The sequence below is a fragment of the Macaca nemestrina genome, chromosome 1 (genome assembly GCF_043159975.1).
Source record: "Macaca nemestrina isolate mMacNem1 chromosome 1, mMacNem.hap1, whole genome shotgun sequence".
NCBI lineage: Eukaryota > Metazoa > Chordata > Mammalia > Primates > Cercopithecidae > Macaca > Macaca nemestrina.
In genome coordinates this window covers 66,032,043-66,040,587 of record NC_092125.1, presented here as the reverse complement: position 1 = coordinate 66,040,587, position 8,545 = coordinate 66,032,043, and the positions used below count along the sequence as shown (strand labels likewise).

Genomic DNA, 8,545 nt, shown 5'->3' with positions numbered 1-8,545 from the left:
TGGCTAACATGGTGAAACCCCGCCTCTATTAAAAATACAAAAAATTAGCCAGGCGTGGCGGCGGGTGCCTGTAGTCCCAGCTACTCGGGAGGCTGAGGCAGGAGAATGGCGTGAACCTGGGAGATGGAGGTTGCAGTGAGCCAAGATCGCACCACTGTACTCCAGCCTGGGTGACAGAGCGAGACTGTCTCAAAAAAAATAAAAAAAGAAAAAAGAAAAGAAAAGAAAAGAATATTCTCTCCACCTACATTCATTACTGTTTCTGGGAAGAGTTCTGATAAAGTCAGTTTTTGCGACTTTGTTCCATTTCCAGTGATATTCTTGAATCCCTTATGATTGTGGTGACCCAGCTAGCTTCCCAGCTGGGATGCTCCTTCATCTGGTTCTGCCTAACTCACCCCCGAGCCCCCACTGCCTTGGGTAAGTTCTTAGAAAGAGAACTGACAAATTAAAGTGAGACATTCTTTCATTCATCCCATAGCAATTTATTGAGCTTCTTATAAGAGCTTCAGCTACCTGGCTAGCATTCTTAGACATCAATGGGCAACCAACCTGTCATTGGCAATTTTACATATGAAGTCAGCACTCCACAAGCAAAAGAAAATCTGCGTTAGCTTCCTAGAGAGGGGGGCCCTACTCAAGGTTGAATAGAGCACAGTAAAATTCAGCAACTGCAGCATCAACAAATGAAGCAATCAGGGTAATCATTCAGCAGTGATTAATAGCAACATCTCTTCTTGGGTCTCAGACGTGAAGCTATACATAGGTAGCTATTCCTAGCTCTAACTCTATTTTAATGTATTTGGTGTTCAGTCAATCAATTCACCTTCCTCTGACCCATACAGTCTTCCCTTCGAAAGGTTTCCTGAGTAAGGTTTGCCCTGGGTGTGCAACCCACTTCAGACCTGCTTGAGCTGCACCTAGCGGCCACATGGTGTCGTGGTCACTTTCTCTGGCTTTGGAGTCAGACATGCCTGTATTTGGAGTCCAGCTCTGACATGTTAGCTATGTCACTTTGAGCCGATTACTTTTTTAACCTTTTCCATCCTCGGTTTCCTCATCTGAAAAAAAAAAAGCGGGGGGCAAGGGATAATATCTACCTCATAGTATTACCATAAGTATAACAGGAAGAAAAAGATGTAATGTAAAAAGTGACTGCCATATTTCTTCATTCTAGGAGGGAGCAGGATTCATCACAGAGGTGCTTCACTCATTTGTGGAGGAATAAACACTTTGTTCAACTTTTTTGGTTAAGAAAAGCAGCTGAGGATCCAATTCTCAGCTCCTCCTCTGATCTCAGAGTGAGAATAGCCCAGAATGGAGATGTTTGTTCAAAAGAGTTAAATTTCCTTTGTGTAATAAAGTAACAGTAATGAGATATTTTCAGGGAGAGGTGGAGGGCAGTAGAGAGATGGAGGGGAAGAATTGGGGAAAGAGAGAAATGACTGCAGGCAGCGCTCTGGGAGGCAGAGCAGCCAGGAAAAAGGACGATGGGCATGCTAGTGTGATGATTTTCAGCACTTCCTGGTCTGAGTGGTGCTGTCACAATCCTATGTTGCCCTGACCTGTAGTAAAAGTCTTCCATGCAAAATGACCTTATGTCCTGGGGCTCTTTGGGGAAAGAAGGAAAGAAGGGGCCCATTTGCCATGAATGAGAGTGATGTGATAAGAGGACAACATTGTCAGCAGGCGGGTGAAAATGCCCAAATTTAGTTGGAGCAGGAATTCATAAGGAAAAGTGATCACAAAAAATGTCAGTCCATTCCCCAAGAGTTTTTGGAAATCTTGGCTGGGTGTGGTGGCTCATACTTGTAATCCTAGCACTTTGAGAGGTCTAGGCAGGAGGATCACTTGAAGCTGGGAGTTCGAGAGCAGCCTGAGCAATAAAGCAAGACTTCATCTCTACAAAACAAACAAACAAACAAACAAAAAATTAGCTAGACATGGTGGCTGGCACCTCTCACCCCAGATACTCAGGTGGCTGAGGCTGGAGGATGGCTTGGGCCCAGGAGTTCGAGTCTGCAGTGAGCTATGATTGGGCAACAGAGCAAGACTCTGTCTCAAAGTAAAATAAAATATATATATATATACACACACACACACATATATATATATATATTTTGGGAAAACATGGACTCTCCAGACTTGGGTTGTTAATGAAACATGATTCAAGAAGGCTGGTAAAAATTAAGTTACATAAGGATTAAATGAGAGAATGTACATAAAGCAATTAGCTCAGAGCCCAGTTCTTGATAAGGATTCAACTTAAAATAGCCCTTATTACTATGACTTAGTGTTCAATTTCCTCTTTTCTTCACCCCTTTTACTTCAAGGGTTCACAATCTACTTAAAAATTTTGATATAGTCACTTGTTTATTCTACAAACATTTATCAAAGTCCTTTGATGTGTCAAATAAGTTAAATAATTTCAGGCAGTAGTAATTGTCATAGCTAATGTTTTTGAGGGCTTAGTAAATACTAGGTACCGTGCTAAGTGCTTTACATAGCTTTTTATATTTAATCCTCAACAGTCCTAGGGAGGAACAATTATATTCCCACTTTACAAATGAGGTTAGAGAATAAGGCACAGTGAGTTCAAGAGACTTGCCCCAGATCACACAGCTAGCCAGTGGGAGAGCCAAGGTTTGAACCCAGGCTGCTAGATTTCAGTGCACGCTTTTTTTTTTTTTTTTTTTTGAGACAGAGTCTCACTCTGTTGCCCAGGCTGGAGTGCAGTGGCGCGATCTCGGCTCACTGTAACCTCTTCCTCCCGTGTTCACGCCATTCTCCTGCCTCAGCCTCCCCAATAGCTGGGACTACAGGCTCCTGCCACCACACCTGGCTAATTTTTTTGTATCTTTTGGTATAGATGGGGTTTCGCTGTGTTAGTCAGGATGGTCTTGACCTCCTGACCTTGTGATCTGCCCACCTCAGCCTCCCAAAGTACTGGGATTACAGGTGTAAGCCCCAGCGCCTGGCCTAGTGCATGCTTTTAAGCTCCACGCTACACTATTTTTTATTTAACTTTTTTCTTTTTGTGTCTTCTCATGCTTGCTTCCTAAATATACTGTTTTTTAATGCAACTGACAATGTGTGTGAGTTATGGCGTACAGAGTCAGAGGGATCATGAGGGAATAGCCACTATGGGGACATTATCCTACAAAAATGAGTGGGATTTTCTTGCCTTCTTTTCCCTCAAACCTCATATTCCTTTTCCAGCTCTAAGCACTCAAGATGGAATGGCAGTAGGATCCCAACACTAATATCTGTCCAGAACTGGTCATCAGCTGGCTTGAGTTCTCCCATTCTGCCTGTGCCTACCCTTAGCAAGGGGAAGAACAAGATGGAAGAGAAGGAAGAGACCTGATTGAACCAGCCAATAGATAATTAGAAGCTGACTATTTTGCAATAATACAGCACAACAGCAATAAATAAATCAATCACTTGGGGGGTGGAGAATGGCTTTCCTATAATCAGCTATTAAAGGCTTGTACCACTAATTAGTCTATTAATTAGAACTGTTCTCTTCCTTCCACATGTTATCAGCCTGCCAAGGCAGAGAAAACTCAGCCCCGGGGGCAGGAGATAAGAGAAGTAAGACATACAGAAGTGGCAGATTCAAACAGTTGGGCTTGTGTGTGTTTTAAAAGCACAGTTCTTAGTGCCCCGGGCATATCCACCTGCTAGTAGGAAAAGAACGTTTATCAAAAACCAAAGGGCTGTTGTCTGTGTTGAGCAGAAAGGGGAAAAAAAGATTTAATCTTTAAAGAGAAAAACCACTATAACCACACTCAGGGATCTGTGAAGGGCAGTTCCACTGGGTGTTCCCTAGAGCACAGGACACAGTGAGAAACAAGCATACTTAGTGCCAAGGCAGCATAATCAGAAGACCCAGGGGCAGAGGCACTCTGCTCCTACTATGTGCCTGGCACCACCCCCATTCTTTATGTTTGTAGTGTCTTGTCTGATGATTTCATCTACATTCTCAGATGCCCTTGAGTTATTTCTGGGAGTGCCCAAAAAGGGACCTCATATGAGCCCTCACAGCTGTGGTCACCAAAAGATGGCTGCTCTGCTCTGCCTCTCCTGTTGTGGCTCTCAATGGGTCATGCTCCCTGCCCACCAAGAGCTTGGGAAAGCCTCTCATCACCGTGCCTGACCTTGTTTTGCAAGCTCAAAGCGCTCTGCCTGGGCCCAGAAACTCACAAGTCATTCTTAAAGAGTTCCAACGAGCTCTGAGCCCCACAGCCGTCTCCACACTCCTGACAAATGCACACTGAGGAGTACTGCAGCCTTCATACTCCTTTTTTCACTTTCCCAGCTCCTCAGATCTGTTCTTTCCTCCCCTATTTACTCAGCAGACATCCCCTTGCACTCACATGAAAAATAGCAGACACGGGGTGGGGTTTTGGGGCAGGTGTCTCCACTAGCAACAGCTCACCAACAGTTGATAGGTTATCTTGCTTAATCCTCCCAACAGCCGTGTGATGGGCTATCAATCCCATTTTGCAGAATGGGGAAACTGTGGCTCAGAGAGGTTAAGCAATTTGACCTGGCTTCCATGGGCTGTGACAAAGCACTTGGTAAGAGCTCAGTAAACATTTGCTGATGGACAGAATTGAAAATATGGAGGAAATGGAAGATCTCCAGCTTCTGAGAAGCTCAGAGTCTGCGTGGGTCCAACTACATAGTGAAGCGGGCTGTCAACTGAGGTTGCCCCATTAGAGTAAGAGAAGGGGCAGAGGTAGAGAGCATAGGGTCAGACCCAAGGCCAATTCTTCCCCACTCCATTCTTTCCTATCTTGATAACTGTTGATATATAGTCCATTTTCTACCAACAACTCACCCCTGCCCCCTGCGTCCCAACAAGCACACCCACACACACACGAAAACCCTTCAGAAGCGGTCAGTGGTGACATTTATGAGCTGCATGATCCTCAGGATGTCAACATGTATGTGTCCCAACATTGATACCTACTTCGGGAATGGAGAGAAGAGCAGTGGTGATGTGGTGGAGAGAGTCTGAGCTTGGAACCCCGTGTCAGGCCTCTGTTCCTTGGTAACCAGCTGGGTGACCTTAGGCAAATTGCTTTACCATGTCTACCTTCAGTTTCCTTATATGCAAAGTAGGAAATGTCAGCTGTCTATTCAAAATGTTATTGTGAGGATCAAGTGAAGTAATACAATACTTCTCACTAACGTATATATATATGTGTGTGTATACATATATATGTGTGTGTATATATATAGAGAGAGAGACAACTTTAAAATTACAAAATGCTTTGTTACACATGTATCTCTGGCCACCTTCAGAGCAAGCCTAATTATTATTATTTTCATTTTTTAGATAAGGAAATAAAAAACTCAGAAAGATTGAAATTCACTTGAAAACAGTGAATAGTGCTATTATTAAAAAGCAGTAGGCCTGTCCCACCTTATCTGATTTTTAGATTACGAAGCACCACTGCATTTACCCCCAGAGTCTCTCATCTGGGGTATGTGCCATGTTCAAAGCTTTCATTTATTTAATAAATATTTATGTGTTCCCATTTGGCACTAGGTATTGTGCCAGGCATTGAGGATACTATCGCAGAGGTATTAGTGTGGCAGGGAAAGCAGACGTCATATAAGAACAATAACAATATTGTGTTTTTCACATTATAGCAGAGGAAGGGCCAGGTGGTGCAAGAGGAGACAGTTGGGAAACCTGAGGAATAGGTGGAACAAAGTCTCAGAAAGTCGGGGAGGGCCAGGCGTGGCAACTCATGCCTGTAATCTCAGCACTATGGGAGTCTGAGGCAGGCAAATCGCTTGAGCTCAGGAATTAGAGACCAGCCTGGGCAACATGGCAAAACCCTGTCTCTACAAGATACAAAAATATTTGCCAGGCATGGTAGCGCATGCCTGTAATCCCAGCTACTCAGGAGGCTGAGTTTGAAGAAATCACTTGAGCTGGGAAGGTCAAGGCTGCAGTGAGCTGAGATCACACCGCTGCACCCCAGTGACAGAGTGAGGCCATCTCAAAAAAAAAAAAAAAATTGTGGGAGACCTCTTATCAAGGTGGGAGAAACATGGTGTTTAGTACAAGTGAAGCATATAGGTAAGAGTGGAGGCTGTGCCAAGACAGAAGGCTGGAGAGTCAGTTGGGACCAGATCTAGGAGGCCTTGTTAGCCAGGTGAAGGAATTTGAACCTCATCCTTAGTCCACAATGAAACTACATAAGAGTTTTACGTAGGGAAGGGATTGGTATGTTTGCAAGATCCTTCTAAATGGGATATTGTATTAGTCCAAGCTGCTATAACAGAATACCATAGACTGAGTGGCTTAAGCAACATTTATTTCTCACCATTCTGGAGGCAAGGTAGTCTCAGATCAAGGCATCAGCAGATCTGTGTCTGGAGAGGTCTGCTTCCTGGTTTGCAGTTGGCCATCTTCTCACTGTATCCTCCCGTGTTGGAAAACAGAGAGAAAGAGAGAGAGAGAGAGAAAGAGCACACAAACAAGCTTTAGGGAGATATAGACATTCAGTCCACAGCAGATGTGAAGACTGGATCTGGGCCTACTGAGGCTGGAGGCAGGTAGGCGAGTTAGGCTAGAGACAAATGCAGAAATCCCAGCAAGAAATAATGGTGGAATGAGCTAGGAATAAAGAGAGGGCCAATCTTAGAGATTTAAGATTTAGGAAGTAGAATCAGAATGTGGTGATTGACTGGCATATGTGCAAGAAAGGAGGGAAGTGAAATGGAAAACTCAAGGATGAAATCCACGTTGCTTGTGCACCAGGCGGGTGGGGACACCCCTCACTGGACTAGGAGACACTGGTGGTAGAATATCTGCCATTTGATATGTGCATCTTGCATGAACTTGTCTTGCAACTTCATCCAGGAACCCCTCAATTATGGCTGCCTTGCCTAGAGGAGCAGGAAAGAATGAGATGAGCCTATCAACTTGAGGATTCTGTTTTCCAGACGCCTAGCAGTCCATGTGGTGGAGTATCAGGAAAGGAGGAGAGGTGCAGGTAAAGCAAAGGCATTCATCTCCCTGGGCCTCCTATTCTGTCAATCCAACCTCTCTTTGATTATTTAAGAACTGTTTGTCAAAGTCATACCACATAAGGCCCTTAGTAGTTGCGGAGGGAGAAACTGATCTTAAAAGAGTTTTACTATCTAGAAGGAGATAAGAAAACCAACCACAGAAATAAATACGGGTGTATGTATAACATGTTAACAGCCATAAAATACATACTCACAGAAAACTGAGGTCATAAATGGCATTGCTGATTGGGAAAATCAGAGAGGAAGAGGTTTTCGAGTTGGTCTTAAAGGACAGGTGGAATTTGTACAAGCAGAAATGTGAGATTGGGGGTCCAGTGGAGATATTCCTGAAGGCGGAAAAAGCATGAGATAAGATGGCAGCGTATTCAGGTAATCACCAGCTCGCTCTTTCTGCATAGGGTAGCTGCAGAAAGTGAGATATTAAGCTGGGATCCACGGAGCTTTCAGGAATTTCAGAATTCCCTGAAATATTGTGCAAAATTATATTTCCGTATGCATGCGCATTTTTTGAAGAGAGGGTCCATAGCTCTTCTGCAATTCTCAGAAGGGTGTAGATACAAGAAAAGGTTAAAAACAGTACTTGAAATTTCCGAATTAGAATTTACAGGTAGACTGGAGCATCTGTGCATGTGTGTTCTAACAAGCTCTGGAAGTGACTCAGTGCACACCTCGGATCTCTGGACGAGCCCATGGAGGCCTTGAGATGCCAGCCTCGAGAGCTTCCCACCCTTTTCCCACCCCTCGATTCTCCACCCCCATTTTACAAGGAGTCACCAGCCTCCCCACAGTCTCCACTGCCCTGGAAGAAATATGGCGAGGCAAGGTCAGAGGAACAGGGGGAAATCAGAATATCTTGCAAAGACTCTGGAGTCTCCTTCAGAGACAGGGTGGGTGGGAGCTGCTCTGCCCCAAGTCTAGCGACGGCCACACGGCCTGACAGGTCTCCCGCCCCGCCGTAAGCCTATGGTCAAATTCTGGGAATTTCCGAATCAGTTGGCCCGCCCGGCTGCGGCAGATTTTCCCGGACACGAGCTTGCAGCGCCCGACGCGGCCGCTGGGTGGCGCCGCGCGGGACGCCGAGCGTGGGAAGCGCGGGCGCGCGGGCAGGCTGAGCTCACACGCCCGGGAAGCGGCCGCCGCGGAGCCGGCGTCCGCAGCGGCTGCGCATCTCGGGCCTGCAGCGGGGCGCTTGGCGGGCGGGGGTGGGGGGGAGCCGGTTTGCGCAGTACCCCCGGAGGGAGGAAGGCCGCCGAGGTAAGGGCCGGGACCTGGCCAGGTGGGAGTGGGCACCTTGGGCCGGGCCTGCAGGGCGATCCCCGAGCGTCCCGGGGTAGGGTGGGCTCCCTGGGGACGATGCCGGAGGCCCCGGCCGCGCTCCGGTCGCGCCCCACCCCGGCTGCAGCGCGGCCTCGGGGCGCTGCTGGCCTCGCCGCGGGGGTGGGAGCGGTCGCGGCCTGGAGCAGCTCCGGGCGGGCCCCGGGCTCTGGGG

General features: G+C 46.5%; 1 long non-coding RNA gene across 3 annotated transcripts in view; it reads left to right on the top strand.

The window, feature by feature from the left end:
- Positions 1-8,182: 8,182 nt before the first annotated feature.
- Positions 8,183-8,545, top strand: part of LOC105484879 (uncharacterized) — a 67,423-nt gene continuing 67,060 nt past the window's right edge. For all 3 annotated transcript variants that reach the window (XR_011613511.1, XR_011613513.1, XR_011613508.1), the window contains exon 1: positions 8,183-8,310. This is a non-coding gene — a long non-coding RNA (uncharacterized lncRNA). The remainder of the gene's footprint in view (positions 8,311-8,545) is intronic.